Raw genomic sequence first — 14,683 nt, 5'->3', positions numbered from 1 at the left:
GCTGGATTACAGAAATGCAGTATTCCTGGGCATGAAGCCTTCAGCATTTAGGAAACTCCAACCAGTACAGAATGCTGTAGCACTTCTCAGCAACACATGCTACCGAAAACATATCAGACCTGTCTTCTGCTCCCTACACTGGCTTCCCATGGAATTTTGAATCAAGTTCAAGGTCTTAGTCATTATCTGCAAAGTGCTCCATGACCTGGGCTTAGGCTATCTAAAAGATTGTCTAAAGCTCAGTGACAAAGACCATGCTTGACAACTGTGGCATAATGGAATGCTCAACAATAAGAGTAATTCTTGTGTGTGTAGGAAACAGAACCCCCCTCTGGTTCTGTATACCCCTACATACTACCAAAACAAAAGACACCACTGCACACACTTACTCCTCTGGGAAGAGCATGAGAGAACAAATAATATGAGACAGATGTGTAGTCACATTGCTTAATGCACTTGTGATAAATGAAGTGGGGGGTAGCTTCCTTTTATGGACACCCAGCCAGTCAGTTAGCTATAAAATCCCTCTTGGTAGCTGTTCTCTACTTGCTTTACCTATACAGGGTTAAAAAAGCCCATACGTAAAAAGAAGGGAGTGGGCACCTGGTGAAAAGAGCCAATGGGAGGGCTAGAATTTTTTAAAATTGGGAAAAAACTTTCTCCGGAGAACAACAACAGACAAAGGGAGAGGAGACGCAGAGCAGGAACCAGGCTGAACTATGAAGTAGGAAGCTTTAAGCCAGGTATGAAAAACCATCAGACCATCAGAGATTGCTTAACTGAAACCCCAGATACGTAAGTAAGTCAGGGAAGATCTAGGAAGACATGATTTGGGTTTTTTTTTATTTTTTATTGGCTTGTGGACTCCTCTGTGCTAACTCCAGGTGCTTTTGTTTTGCTTGTAACCTTTAAGCTGAACCTCAAGAGAGCTATCTTGATGCTTAATTTTTGTAAAAAAAAATTTTGGTCTAGCAAAAAGCCTAAAGTTCCAGATGTATTTTCTTTGTTTTTTAATAAAATTTCCTTTTTTAAGAACAGGATTGGAATTTTGTGACCCTAAGAGGTTTGTGCACGTGTTGTTTAATTAGCTGGTGGCAACAGCTGATTTTCTTTGTTTTTCTTTCTCAGCTTTTCCCTGGGGGGTGAAAGGGCTTGAGGGTACCCCACAGGAAGGAATTCCCAAGTGTGCCTTTCTGGGTTCTCAAAAGGGTTGGGTTTTTGGGTTTTTTTTTTGGGGTTTTTTTTTGCGCATTTGGATGGTGGCAGCATCTACCCATCCAAGGTCAGAGAGAAGCTGCAACCTTGGGAGTTTAATACAAGCCTGGAGTGGCCAGTATTAATTTTTAGAATCCTTGTGGGCCCCCCACTTCTGCATTCAAATTGCCAGAGTGGGGAATCAGCCTTGACAGCACTACTGGAAGGTGCTCAGATACTACAGTAATGAGCATGCTATAAAAACCTGAATAGTATGCTCAGCAAGTTGTAGGCGTGTGAATTTATGATGGTTGCTCTAATACCTTTATGTCAGCAGTTCCCATACTGTGGGTCGTGACCTGCCATCAACATATAGGGTTGCAGGTCCAGTGGGCCAGATTCAGCCAGCGAGATGATGCCAACTGCCCCCCAACATGTCAGGACCTGCTTCATAAATGCCCTGCCAGAAGACTGCCATTTTGATCACAAAGTGGTGGCCTCCATGTAGCATGACCTCACACAGAGGCCACCATTCTGTATGTCAAAATGGTGGCGGCCTCACAGAATGAAGTTGCACATATGGTGTGTGTGAGGCCGCGTTATGCAGAGGCAGCCATTTTGTAAAATGGTGGCCTCCTGGCAAGGCATTTGGAGTAGGTCCAGACATGGCTGTGTGGAGGTGACAGTGCAGACGCCATGCCATTTGTACTATCTGGCTATGCAAGCATCCACCTGAGAGATTTGAATCCAAAAGATCCTTATCTGTGGGCAGCAGCCTTATCAACAGAGCATCCTCTCTGCTTGAGCTGGTAGGAGCCTGTGCTAGACTTTTCTGAAATGGGAATCTGCAATGGCTTGTAAGTGCCTTAAGGCAAGGCCCATATCTTTTTATGCCACCTTGAGTACCCTATTGGCAACTTGATAATCATTGTAAGTGACTGTCTTTGTGCTGCCCTCGTATCACCTAATATCCTAAGTCCTGGTTTCATTTGCTTAACAGTGAATTCTTCTGATTTGTGATAAGAGGCACAATGGACACACCTGTCATGGATGGTCTAAATAATACTTAGTCCTGCCTAGAGTGCAGGGGACTGGACTAGAAGATCTCTCAAAATCCCTTCCAGTCCTATGATTCTTACACAGAGTATCTGCTTCAACCTCCAGCAATGAGTCTAGTGATGCAGTTATGAACGAAAAACAAGAGTGCAAGAAAGGTGTTTGCATATATGACAAGACTTTCTTTGAGTATGGCTTCACCAGTGTTTTTGTTAAAAATGAAGAAAGGCCAAAACGCTACTATGTCACACAGTGTTATCTAACGAAAGCATGAAGCCTAATAAACTTAAATATCACTTAGAAACTCTTCATGGGGAACACATAAGAAAACCAAGGTCATTTTTCCAGCACCAGAAAGAAGACCTTTTGTGTCAATAAGTGCATTCAAGAAAGCCAAGTCAGTCTCTGGCCACACTCAAAAGGCATCATTTCAGGTGAGTCAACACATCACACAGGCGAATAAGCCTGCACAATTGGAGAGACTTTGATTTATCTTCACCATATCAAGTGCATCTGGCAAACATGTGGGAAAATAAGCAAACAAACTCAAGCCATATCATCCTCCAGCAACAGAGTGAAGTAAAGGATTGAGGCAACATCAGCAGATCAGGAACACACTTTGGTGGAGCATCTCAAAAATATGGACGCTTTTGCTCTTCAAGTTCATGTGAGCACTGAGCGCTGTGATGCACATTTCTTGGTTTTTGTGAAATACACATGGAGGGTGCAGTTGTCAAAGACATTCTGTTCGGTCTTCCTCCTTCTGGAAACGAGACAGCACAAGCAATGTTCTATGTGCTACATGGCTACACGCAAGACAAAAATACCGTGTGTGATAGCATAGTGGGCTTTTGCACAGATGGAGCTCTGTCTATGGCAGGCCACAAAGCAGGTCTTGGTAAAGAAAATTGCTCCATCTTGTGTGTGGACTCACTGTGTGATTCACAGAGAACAACTGGCATCTAAAGTTGAGTCCAAAACTGGTGAAGTTTTGTGAAATACATCAAGATTCAGTCTCTTCACGCACGTCCGTTTGGAAAACCGTGTGAAGACGTGGGATCCAAGCATGATGTGTTGTTCCACACTGAAACTCATTGACTCTTGAGAGGAAAAGTACTGGGATGATTTTTTGAAGTGAGAGCTGAGCTGCATGCCTATGCAATAGACTGGAAAAAGAGTGAATCTAGTGATTTTCTATGTGACCAAAGGACGTTTTGCCTTCTTGCTTATGTCACACAGACATATTTGGAAAACTGAATGAATTGAATACAGGCCTGCAAGGAAAGAACACCCAAATCCTTCAGCTGAGGGACTAAATTACAGGATTCATGAAGAAAAAAAATTTCTGGAAGAATAATCTATTGAAGACAAACGATGAATCCTTCCTGCAGTATTGCAAGTTCCTGGCTGACAATGAAATTATTCACCCTCCCACACAGAGGATGGCTGAACATCTCAGCCAGATGGAGGAACTGTTTGCATCCTTTTCCCCTGATTTGGACATTACAAAAGTATGATGGGGTGCAAAACCCCTTTCAGTGCAAGCCTTCTGTCATGGATTTGCCAAGCAGCTGAAATTGAACAGCTTATTGAAATTTCCTGAGATCGATTCTTGTGAGGAACATGTGCCCAGTGTTCTCTCTTGTAGTTCTGATTCACTGTCCTGAATGAATATCTTGCATTCTTAACATGTGTCTTGAAACAGATGGTGCCGTGAGCAAGCATGTATTTCTATGAAGCTGAATTCAGCACACTTGTGTCATAGAATCATAGAATATTAGGTTGGAGGAGACCTCAGGAGGTCATCTAGTTGAACCCCCTGCTCAAAGCAGGACCAACACCAACTAAATCATCCCAGCCAGGGCTTTGTCAAGCCAGGCCTTAAAAACATCTAAGGATGGAGATTCTACCACCTCCCTAGGTAACCTATTCCAGTGTTTCACCACCCTCCTAGTTAAATAGTGTTTCCTAATATCCAACCTAGACCTCCCCCACTGCAACTTGAGACCATTGCTCCTTGTTCTGTCATCTGCCGCCACTGAGAACAGCCGAGCTCCATCATCTTTGGAACCCCCCTTCAGGTAGTTGAAGGCTGCTATCAAATCCCCCCCTCACTCTTCTCTTCTGCAGACTAAATCATCCCAGTTCCCTCAGCCTCTCCTCGTAAGTAATGTGCCCCAGCCCCCTGATCATGTTCATTGCGCTGGGACTCTCTCCAATTTGTCCATATCCTTTCTGTAGTGGGGGGCCCAAAACTAGATGCAATACTCCAGATGTAGCCTCACCAGTGCCGAATAGAGGGGAATAATCACTTCCCTTGACCTGCTTTCAATGCTCCTACTAATGCAGCCCAATATGCCGTTAGCCTTCTTGGCAACAAGGGCACACTGCTGACTCATATCCAGCTTCTCATCCACTGTAATCCCCAAGTCCTTTCCTGCAGAACTGCTGCTTAGCCAGTCGGTCCCCAGCCTGTAGCGGGGCATGACTTGCCCTTGGTGAATCCATGTTGTCCATCAAGTCTCCGTATTGATCTGTTGCTGATGTCACATCGGAAATTAGATGTACAATTTCTACCACGCCCTGGACTTCAAGAAGCTGGGTTGCAACACGCAAGCCCACATGTCACAGTAGAAGGCATTAAATAAAATACTTAATGTGTAAATTCCTTGGATTCTTTTGTCACTATGTTGCTATATAGGGTCACAGGAAACAGTAAGTCTCAAAGGGGGGTCATGCAGGCAAAAAATTGAGGAACCCCTGCTCAAGCCAACACCATCCATATCCAACAACAGCTCTCTCAGTAGCTTCTGGGAGCACTGGTACTAAACAAGTGACTTCTGCCTCATGCTAGTCTTCAATTACTTCATTGCCTGGAGGTATAGAATGAGGAGAAGCACACACCAAGGGTGGTCACCTGAAATGTAACATACTGTGCAGTCACGAGTGCCAAATAAAACTTTTCCATGAGCTCTTCCATTATTTGGAGATTTTCTTTGGCTCTATTCAAAACCACACATTTAATTGTACTTTAAAATCCATGTTCAAAAGCAGATCCTGAATGTAAGTAAGTTTTCCCAGTTCATTTTGTAAAAGGAGATAGGATTTTTGCCATATGGCTACAGCACGAACGTAGTTGCTGTTAGCAATCCACAAGACCGTGTTTGTTGTTTTCTCTTGAATTATATGCTCTGTATGTGTTTGGCAGTAATTTATTCTGAAAACCAGTTACTTGATGCCTTTAAAAGAGTAAATAATTGAACATGTTCATATGTCATAGCAAAAATAACCTAGTTATCTGAAACTGTATGCACATGGTTATGCAATGTGTTATATTTTATAGAATTCTGCATATTGTTTTATACATTTGAACAGAAAACCCAGCAGGCTGGGTGAATTTGTCCCCAGATCCCTAATCTCTCAGATTACAATCTACCCATATTAAAAAATAAATTAAAGGAAGTGATTTACTTGAAATACATTGGAATAAGAGTCATGAGAAACCCAGAATCCTTCCACTCATATGGAGCACATTAGCAAATTGAATCAACAGCTTTAAAGAAAGAGATGGGTGACTCTTGAAGAATAGTATTTTAGGTTCTGTTGTGGAATGCATAAATCAGTAAAAAAATACTTCAGCCTACCTCGCCATAGATAAACTGTGAGGAAAATAAAAAGGTCTCCAATAAAAACACTAAAAGCGAAAGTATGGTATTTTTTCTACAAATTTTAAAAAACACAAACCTGCCTTACCTCTCAAACTAAAAAGTTCCAAATTTGTAAGGATTTCGGATTTTCCCTCAAAGTTTTTCTGTGTGTTTTTCTGTGAACTGAGTCATAGAAATGGAGGGTTAAGAGGGACCCAGAAGTCTCTCTGACCCCCTCTTTAGCCCCAGTCCAGAAGTGTCTCTTGCTTCCAGCAGCCCACATTTGTAAGGATTTCGGATTTTCCCTCAAAGTTTTTCTGTGTGTTTTTCTGTGAACTGAGTCATAGAAATGGAGGGTTAAGAGGGTCCCAGAAGTCTCTCTGACCCCCTCTTTAGCCCCAGTCCAGAAGTGTCTCTTGCTTCCAGCAGCCCACATTTAACAACGCCCAGGGGCCCCTCCTTAGTCCTTTGTTCTTGTTCCCAGGAAACAGTCACCTGGCCATCTTCCTTAGTCTTTTGTTCTCCAGCTGCTCTCATTTGGGACACAGCCAAATTCTGTCCATCCAGCCTACAAAATTCTAGTTCATTCAACAAGGTTGTGCATGTTATAAGAGTACAAATAGCTCCTTTTTTTACATTCTTATCAATGGTATGACAGTAGCACTAACAGTCCCCAACCTCTATATGTTTATGTAGTGAGATCCCGCCCTTGTCCTATGAACTTACATTTTAAATAGACAAGATAGACAAAGGATGGGAGAAAGGAGGTATTATCTTCCCTTGCTTACAGATGGGATCTAACTCCAGCAAGATAGAGGGCATGTCTAAATTTGAGCTGAAAGGTGTGATTCCCAGATCACGCAGATGTACCCACACTAATGCCTAAAAATAGCAGCATGTCCATGTTGGCATAGGTGGCAGGTCAGACTAGTTGTCTGAGTATGTACCCAATGGGTCGAGTGGGAATGTAATTGGGGCAGCTCACCCAAGCTGCCATGGACACACTGCTATTTTTAGGCACTACCTTGAGTAGAGCTAGCATGGATATGTCTACATGAGCTCAAAAAAAATCTCACCTCTCAGCTCAAATGTAGACGTATCCTAAATGACATGTCCAAGTTTACACAGGATACCTGGTGTAGTACCTTAACCACAAACCACCCTCCTCCTCAGTCATGGCACCCAGTGGTGCACTGCAGCTGCAAAAGAGCAGGACCTGGCCTTCCTTCTTGCTTGCACTCTTGTCAACCTTCTAAAGCAGATACTGGTGCCCATTACCTACTGCTCATCTCTGGAACTGCTGTAAGGCTACGTTTTCCTGCAGTTGTGTGGTTCAGAATGTGCAAGAAAGGGGAGTGAATCTGCCACTGGGGAACATGATTCACTTAACTGCTGGCTCTGCTGTGTAAAAGAGAGCACAGAATTCTTTATGTCCCTAGAAGTGGTACTTACACATGTGAGTACCCAAGGACTTCTTCCTCTGTGGATGGTCCTTCATAGGCCCAAAAACATAATCAAGTCACAAATGCTTTTGTTTAAAAGGAGAATGGTAATTATTAGAAACATTCAGCGGAGAGGATGCTGCTACTGAAAATGTAGAGACTGTATCTTTGTATGTGTTTATTCTGTGCCTAGCCAAGGGAACCAAATTCCTGCATCAAATCACTCAGCACTACTGCCATATTGAATAAATATGATCATTCAGAACATAAGAACAAAAGGATACCAATGGTCCATCTAGCCCCAAATCCTGTCATCCAACAGTAGCCAGAGCCAGTTGCTTCAGAGAGAATGAACAGAACAGGGCAATTATTCAGTGATCCATTCCACATTGTCCAATCCCAGCTTCTGGCACTCAGAGGCTCAGGGACACCCAGAGCATCAGGTTGCATCCCTGACCATCTTGGCTAATAGCCATTGATGGACCTATCTGCCACAAACTTATCTAGTTCTTTTTTTTGAACCCTGTTATATTTTTCGCCTTCACAACATCCTCTGGCAATGAGTTCCACATGTTGACTGTGCACTGTGTGAAGAAATATTTCCTTATGTTTGTTTTAAACATGCTTCTTATTAATTTAATTGGGTGACTCCTGGCTCTCATGTTACATGAAGGAGTAAATAACACTTCCCCTATTCACTTTCTTTACACCAGTCATGATTTTATAGACCTCTCTCATATCCCCCCTTAGTTTTCTCTTTTGTAAACTGAACAGTCCCTGTCTTTTTAATCTCTCCTCATGTGGAAATTGTTCCATACCCCTAATCAATTCTGTTGCCCGTCTCTGTATCTTTTCCAACTCTAATATATTTCTTAAGGTGGGACAACCAGAACAACACACAGTATTCCAGGTGTGGGTGTACCATGGATGTATATAGTGGCATTGTGATACTTTGTGTCTTATTTGTCCCTTTCCTAAAGGTTCCTAATATTCTGTTAGCCTTTTTTATGCCACTGCAAACTAAGCGGATTTTTCAGAGAACCATCCACAATGACTCCAAGATCTCTTTCTTGCGTGGTCCCATCATTTTGTATGTTGAGTTGGGGTTATTTTTTTCCAAATGTGCAGTACTTTGCACTTATCAGCATTGAATTTCCTGTGCTATTTTGTTGCCCAGGCAACCCAGTTTTGTGAGATCCCTTCGTAATTCTTCGCCGTCAGCTTTGGACTTAACTGTCTTGAGTAATTTCGTATTGTCTGCAACCTTTGCCACCTCACTGTTCACCCCCTTTTCCAGCTCATTTATGAATATGTTGAACACCACAGGTCCTAGTACAGATCCCTGATGGACACAGTTATTTACTTCGCTCCATTCTGAAAACTGACCATTGTTTCCTACTCTTTGTTTCCTGTCTTTTAACCAGTTACTGATCCATGAGAGGACCTTTCTTCTTATCCAATAACCGCTTACCTTACTCAAGAGTCTTTGATGTGAGACCTTATTAAAGGCTTTCTGGAAGTCCAAGCATTACTGGATCACCCTTGTCCAAATGCTTGATGATACCCTCAAAGAATTCTAATAGGTTGGTGAGGCATGATTTCCCTTTACAAAAGTTGTGTTGACTCTTCTCGAAAATATCATGTTCATCTAGGAGTCTGATAATTCTGTTATTTACTATAGTTGCCACCAATTTGCCTACTACTGAAGTCAGACTTACTGGCCTGTAATTGCAAGGATCACCTCTGAGCCTGTTTTTAAAAATTGGTGTTACATTACCTATCCTCCAGCTATCTGGTACAGAGGCTGATTTAAGTGATAGGTTACATCATTGTCACATCAAACACTCATTCCCAGTGGCACTGAAAAGGCACCTCGTTGTGTTCAAGATGGTAAAAGACGGTTAGTCTCTGGCAACAGAAAAGGAGTCAGATTGGAGGCCTGTGCAAACAGGTTCCTGCTGCCAGAAGCCATGATTCAGGAAAACAGTTATCACATGCTAAGCACGTGATCAAGTACCATTGACTTCAATTGGCGCTTTCAGTTGCAAATGGGGGCCAGTGGGGAAAGAGGTATCAGTAGCCTCTTAGGAAGAGTAAGTTGACATGACCCTTTGCCCTGTAGAGTCATACCATGAGGAGGAAAGTGCTACTAATGTCTACCCTCATATTCTGAGAGAGAAGAGCCTGATGACATAAGCCAGTTTTTCACCCTAAGAAATGTTATAGAATGAAAGCCTAATGACATAAGCCAGCTGCCTAGTGGTTTTTTACCCTAAGAAATGTTATAGAATGAAAGCCTGGTGCCTGTAGCCCTGGAGTAGCTGGCAGCTGCGCTTTCATGGAGTTGTGTGCAACCCCAATGGTAGCAGCACTAGCAGGTGCAATTTAAATTAAAGTGAAATTATGCTAACATTCCTTAATAATGATTAAACAGGGCATGGTGTGACTGAGGAGGAGGAAGTCACTTTCATGTTTATACATGATTATGGTAAAAGGTTCATTTGTTGGGTTAAAAGACTAAGTTTCGTACTTTACATGTAACTAGATTCTTTATATTATATTGCCAAGTGCACTATTTACTGCTAATGAGCTTGTGAAGGATGAGAAGTTTGTTCTTGCTTTCACAGTAGTGGATTTTAAAGAAATTTCTCCTTCAAACAAAGAGGAAAATGCTCTAGGCTACAGCACATCACTCTGATTGATCGGTCCTTCAGCCCTCATATAGATTGTGCGGAACATAACACATCTTCCAACACAACATGCCAGGACGGAAACAGTGAAATCACTTAACATTTTGGACAGATTACATCAGCACTTAAATTAAGTCACATTCAGGTCAACCAGCTCCTCTCCAGCTTGTTTCCTTTTGTTGCTGTTGCTGTTTTAGGTGTCATGGGGTATCAACACTGATTGTGATTCTTGCTTTACTTCAGCTGCTGGTGCTGTTGGAGACAAGACAAGAAGGAACAAAACATCAGAAGGATAGGATGGCTGACTGAGTAGCCATATGCAGCCTGACACAGCTACCTTTTGTTCTCAGCATGTAGACCAAATGATCGATATGTAATTTATTTTAACAAAAAGTTGAAAATCATATATTGAAGGAGGTAATCCTGGATGAATTCGAATGATTTTCCAGTCAACAAACTCATCCCTGCCAAAGTCACATGGAAAGGAAATGTTATTTAAGAGTTGTCTGTAGCAGGTGTAATGTTGCAAAGGATGTTACAGCAAGAGATAGAACACTGCAAGAGGTGTTAGAGAGAAGTGAGAATCTGTAGGGGGTTAGTGAACTCATTCCAATTTCCTCACAATTTCTACACAATTATATTGACATTAGGGAAGAAAACTACATAAAGAATCCAGAGACTTCACTGTATTTAAATCACAAATTTACTGAAGCATATCATCAGACTGTCTTTTACAAAGAGGTGCAATTTGGGAACATAGAGGATGTCGGTGGCAAAGATTCTGTTTTCCTCCTGAGCTAACGGATGAAGCATTGTTTGTTGGAACATAATTGGAAGTTAATAACTGATAAACCTTTGCCAGCCTCTTCTGGTTTGTTCTGTTATTGAAAGGTACAGCAAATGAATTTGGCATAGCAATAACTTACAACCAAGGGTGTGCCAAAAGTCTGCAAAGGTCTTCAAATCCCTACAAAGGGCACCAATATCTTAGTATTTTTGGCTATTGTTATGAGACAACAGCTCCTTGATTATAAATTTCATTTTCCCAAAATAATGTTGTTGCAGGGTGACTGGCCCCTTTAAGAGGAAGCGGGGGGTCCAGTGCAATTGTGACCAATTACCTTTTTCCGTTTTTTCTGATTATCTGCTGCCCAGTTGGACTTAAGGTAAGGCACCTGTCCCTTATAAAGACGGAGACAGCAGTGGATTGAAGCTGCAGAGTTAGAAGGGCTGCTGCAAGCTACAGAAGAATCTCAGATTTCCGGGACCAAAAGACTCCGGCCAGGCAGGGCTAGGAGTGGCCTGTGAAAAGCAAGGGAAGACTCCATGCAGGAGGGGAGAGAAGGATTATCTTCTGCGAGAAGCCCCCACACTGAGTATTGTGAATTGTATGTAAATGAATAAGATGCAGAAGGGAATTGTTTTAAGGACTCTGGACTGGTGAAGATTATTTAAAAAACCCTGAAAGGGTCAAGGGAGGGGGAGACAGATTGTGGCAGGGTGCTGCAGAGCTACCTCTGGCCAGCAGGGGGTGCTACTGGGCAGGTGTGCCCTTTTACAAGTGTCTTAAAAGCCACTTTTAGTTCTGTGAGGGGTAGAAGCGCATGCATTGTGCCTATAAGGACCAGATGCCCAAGAGTTCTGAAGGAACTCAAATATGAAATTGCAGAACTACTAACTGATGTAACCTATAATTTAAATCAGCTTCTGTACCAAATGAGTGGAGGATAGCTAATGTGACGCCAATTTTGAATAAGGGCTCCAGAGGTGATCCTAGCAATTACAGGCTAGTGAGCTTGACTTCAGTACTGGGCAAAGTGGTTGAAACTATGGTAAAGAACAAAATTGTCAGACACATAGATGAACATAATTTGTTGGGGAAGAGTCAACATATTTTTTGTAAAGGGAAATCATGCCTCATCAATCTGCTAGAATTCTTTGGGGGGGTCAACAAGCATGTGGACAAGGGGAATCCAATGAATACAGTGTACTTAGATTGTTAATTATTAGATTTTCAGAAAGCCTTTGACAAGGTCCCTCACCAAAGGCTCTTAAGCAAAGTAAGCTGTCATGGGATAAGAGGAAAGGTCCTCTCATGGATTGGTAACTGGTTAAAGGATAGGAAACAAAGGATACAAATAAATGGTCAGTTTTCAGAATGGAGAGAGGTAAATAGTGGTGTTCCTCAGGGGACCAGTCCTATTCAACACATTCATAAATGATCTGGGAAAAGGGTTAAACAATGAGGTGGCAAAATTTTCAGATGATACAAAACTATTCAAGATAGTTAAGTCCCAGGCAGAAAACGAAGTGCTACAAAAGGATCTCTCAAAACAGGGTGACTGGGCAACAAAATGGCAGATGAAATTCAATGTTGATAAATGCAAAGTAATGCACATTGGAAAACATAATCCCAATTATACATATAAAATGATGGAGTCTAAATTAGCTGTTACCATTCAAGAAAGTCATTGTGTGGAGTCATTGTGGATAGTTCTCTGAAAACATCCATTCAATGTGCAGCGGCAGTCAAAAAGGTGAACAGAATGTTGGGAAACATTAAGAAAGGGATGGATAATAAGATAGAAAATATCATATTGCCTCTATATAAATCTATGGTACGCCCACATCTTGAATACTGCATGCCGATGTGGTCACCCCATCTCAAAAAAGATATATTGGAATTGGAAAAGGTTCAGAAAAAGGCAACAAAAATTATTAGGGGTATGGAACGACTTCCATATGAGGAGCGATTAATAAGACTGGGACTTTTCAGCTTGGAAAAGAGATGACTAAGGGGGGATATGATTGAGCTCAATAAAATCATGACTGGTATGGAGAAAGTAAATAAGGAAGTGTTATTTACTCCTCATAACACAAGAACTAGAGGTCATCAAATGAAATTAACTGGCAGCAGGATTAAAACAAACAAAAGGAAGTATTTCTTCACACAATGCACAGTCAGCCTGTGGAACTCTTTGCCAGACGATGTTGTGAAGGCCAAGACTATAACAGGGTTCAAAAAAGAACTAGATAAACTCATGGAGGATAGGTCCATCAATGGCTATTAGCCAGGATGGGCACGGATAGTGTTCCTAGCCTCTGTTTGCCAGGAGCTGGGAATGGGCAACAGGACATGCATCACTTGATGATTACCTGTTCTGTTCATTCCCTCTGGGACACCTGACATTAGCCACTGTCAGAGGACAGGATACTGGGCTAGATGGACCTTTGGTCTGACCCAGTCTGGCTGCTCTTTTGTTTTTTCCACTAGGGAAAGTGCTTTGTAATGAACTAAGGGAAAGATTAAATAAAGAACAGCAACAGCTTTTCCTCATATCTAACCTACATCTCCCTTGATGGAGCTTACACACTTTCATCCAAGGAGCTCAAAGCATTGAAGAGACGTCAATGAACGGAGCATCAAAATGCTCTTGTGTGGCAAGGAATAATTACCACCCCAGTTTTAAATAAGGGGAAATAGAAACATAGGGAGGTCATATGACTTAGCCAGAGTCACACAGCAGGTCTGCGAGAGAGCAGAAAACAGAATCCCGCTCTCTTGGTCCCAGGCTTCCCACCAGGTCCCATTCAGAATTTTCATAAAACTCTCAAAGTAAGAGCACCAATCATCAGTTGCACATCACTGACCCCATAGATACCTAGATTGCAATGCACTTGCCCCTCTGAGCACTGAGGTATCTGGTATAAAGATAGGTTGATTTATTTTTATAGGTATTTGAACAGGTGAACATCTCCCCTTAGAGGAATATTAGTCAGACAGGGGCTAGGAAGAGCCTGGCAACGGAATCATTTTTCATGAGAAAAAACATGTAACTGAGGCCCTTGGTAAGTGTTTTGGCCTCATACACACACATTCTCTCTCTCTGCCCCCACCTGGCCATCCTTACTTTGTTATTCCAATGAAACTATAAGGAAAGCCATATGGGGAAACTATTGACAATTATATGGCACTTAATGTGACCACACAAGTGTTTCATTCTCTGCCATGAAACAATCACATTTTATTTAATGTGAATATAGTGGTGCCTTTGGGTTCATTTTTAACTGCTTTACTGCAGGCTAACTTACAGGTAAATTAAGACATGCTAAATCTCTCCTTTCAGGCTCCTAAGTGTACCAGGTACATCCTGGTGTCTCACTAGGATTTCCAGTGAAACAGCAAATAAACATGGCAGCAGCACAGAAGCTGGAGCAGAGAGGCCACTCGAAAAGCAATGGAGTAACATACAGTAGATATGTTTAAGCAATAAATCCCTCCTTGCTATTTGCTAGACTCTGACCTTTCACAAACTTTGCACTTGCTGCCTTGCTGGGTCACTAGGTTATCTCTGCAGCAAGTTAGAGGGGAAGCAACTGTCCCAGCTGGAAATATACGGCTACATTATGGCCAAGCAGGGGTCCCAGGAGGAACAGCAGAGAATTCCTGCCTCCCTAATACCTGCTGGGACAGGGGTGCATTTTTTGTCAGCTATGAGCAGGCTGATCCTCCTCTGCAGATCACAACACTGCCCTGGCATGATATGCCGCCCCCTTCTCTACACCCTGTTTTGCCCACCTGGCTCCCCACAGGTCAGGAACACTACACTCCCCTTTATGCAGGGGCTGCACTGCTGTTGTAAGCTGCCCTTTG

The 14,683-nt window shown here is 42.3% G+C and overlaps 2 long non-coding RNA genes across 2 annotated transcripts in view; one reads left to right on the top strand and one right to left on the bottom strand.

The window, feature by feature from the left end:
- The window catches only part of LOC125636916 (uncharacterized), a 269,774-nt gene that overhangs the window by 197,292 nt on the left and 57,799 nt on the right, over window positions 1–14,683 (top strand). The gene's annotated exons all lie outside the window — the stretch shown is intronic.
- Window positions 9,954–14,683, bottom strand: part of LOC142071997 (uncharacterized) — a 103,921-nt gene continuing 99,191 nt past the window's right edge. The window contains exon 3 of the long non-coding RNA XR_012668280.1: window positions 9,954–10,281. This is a non-coding gene — a long non-coding RNA (uncharacterized LOC142071997). The remainder of the gene's footprint in view (window positions 10,282–14,683) is intronic.

The sequence above is a fragment of the Caretta caretta genome, chromosome 5, assembly GCF_965140235.1.
Source record: "Caretta caretta isolate rCarCar2 chromosome 5, rCarCar1.hap1, whole genome shotgun sequence".
NCBI lineage: Eukaryota > Metazoa > Chordata > Testudines > Cheloniidae > Caretta > Caretta caretta.
The sequence above is the reverse complement of the archived record's forward strand: the minus strand, read 5'-3'. Positions and strand labels throughout refer to the sequence as shown.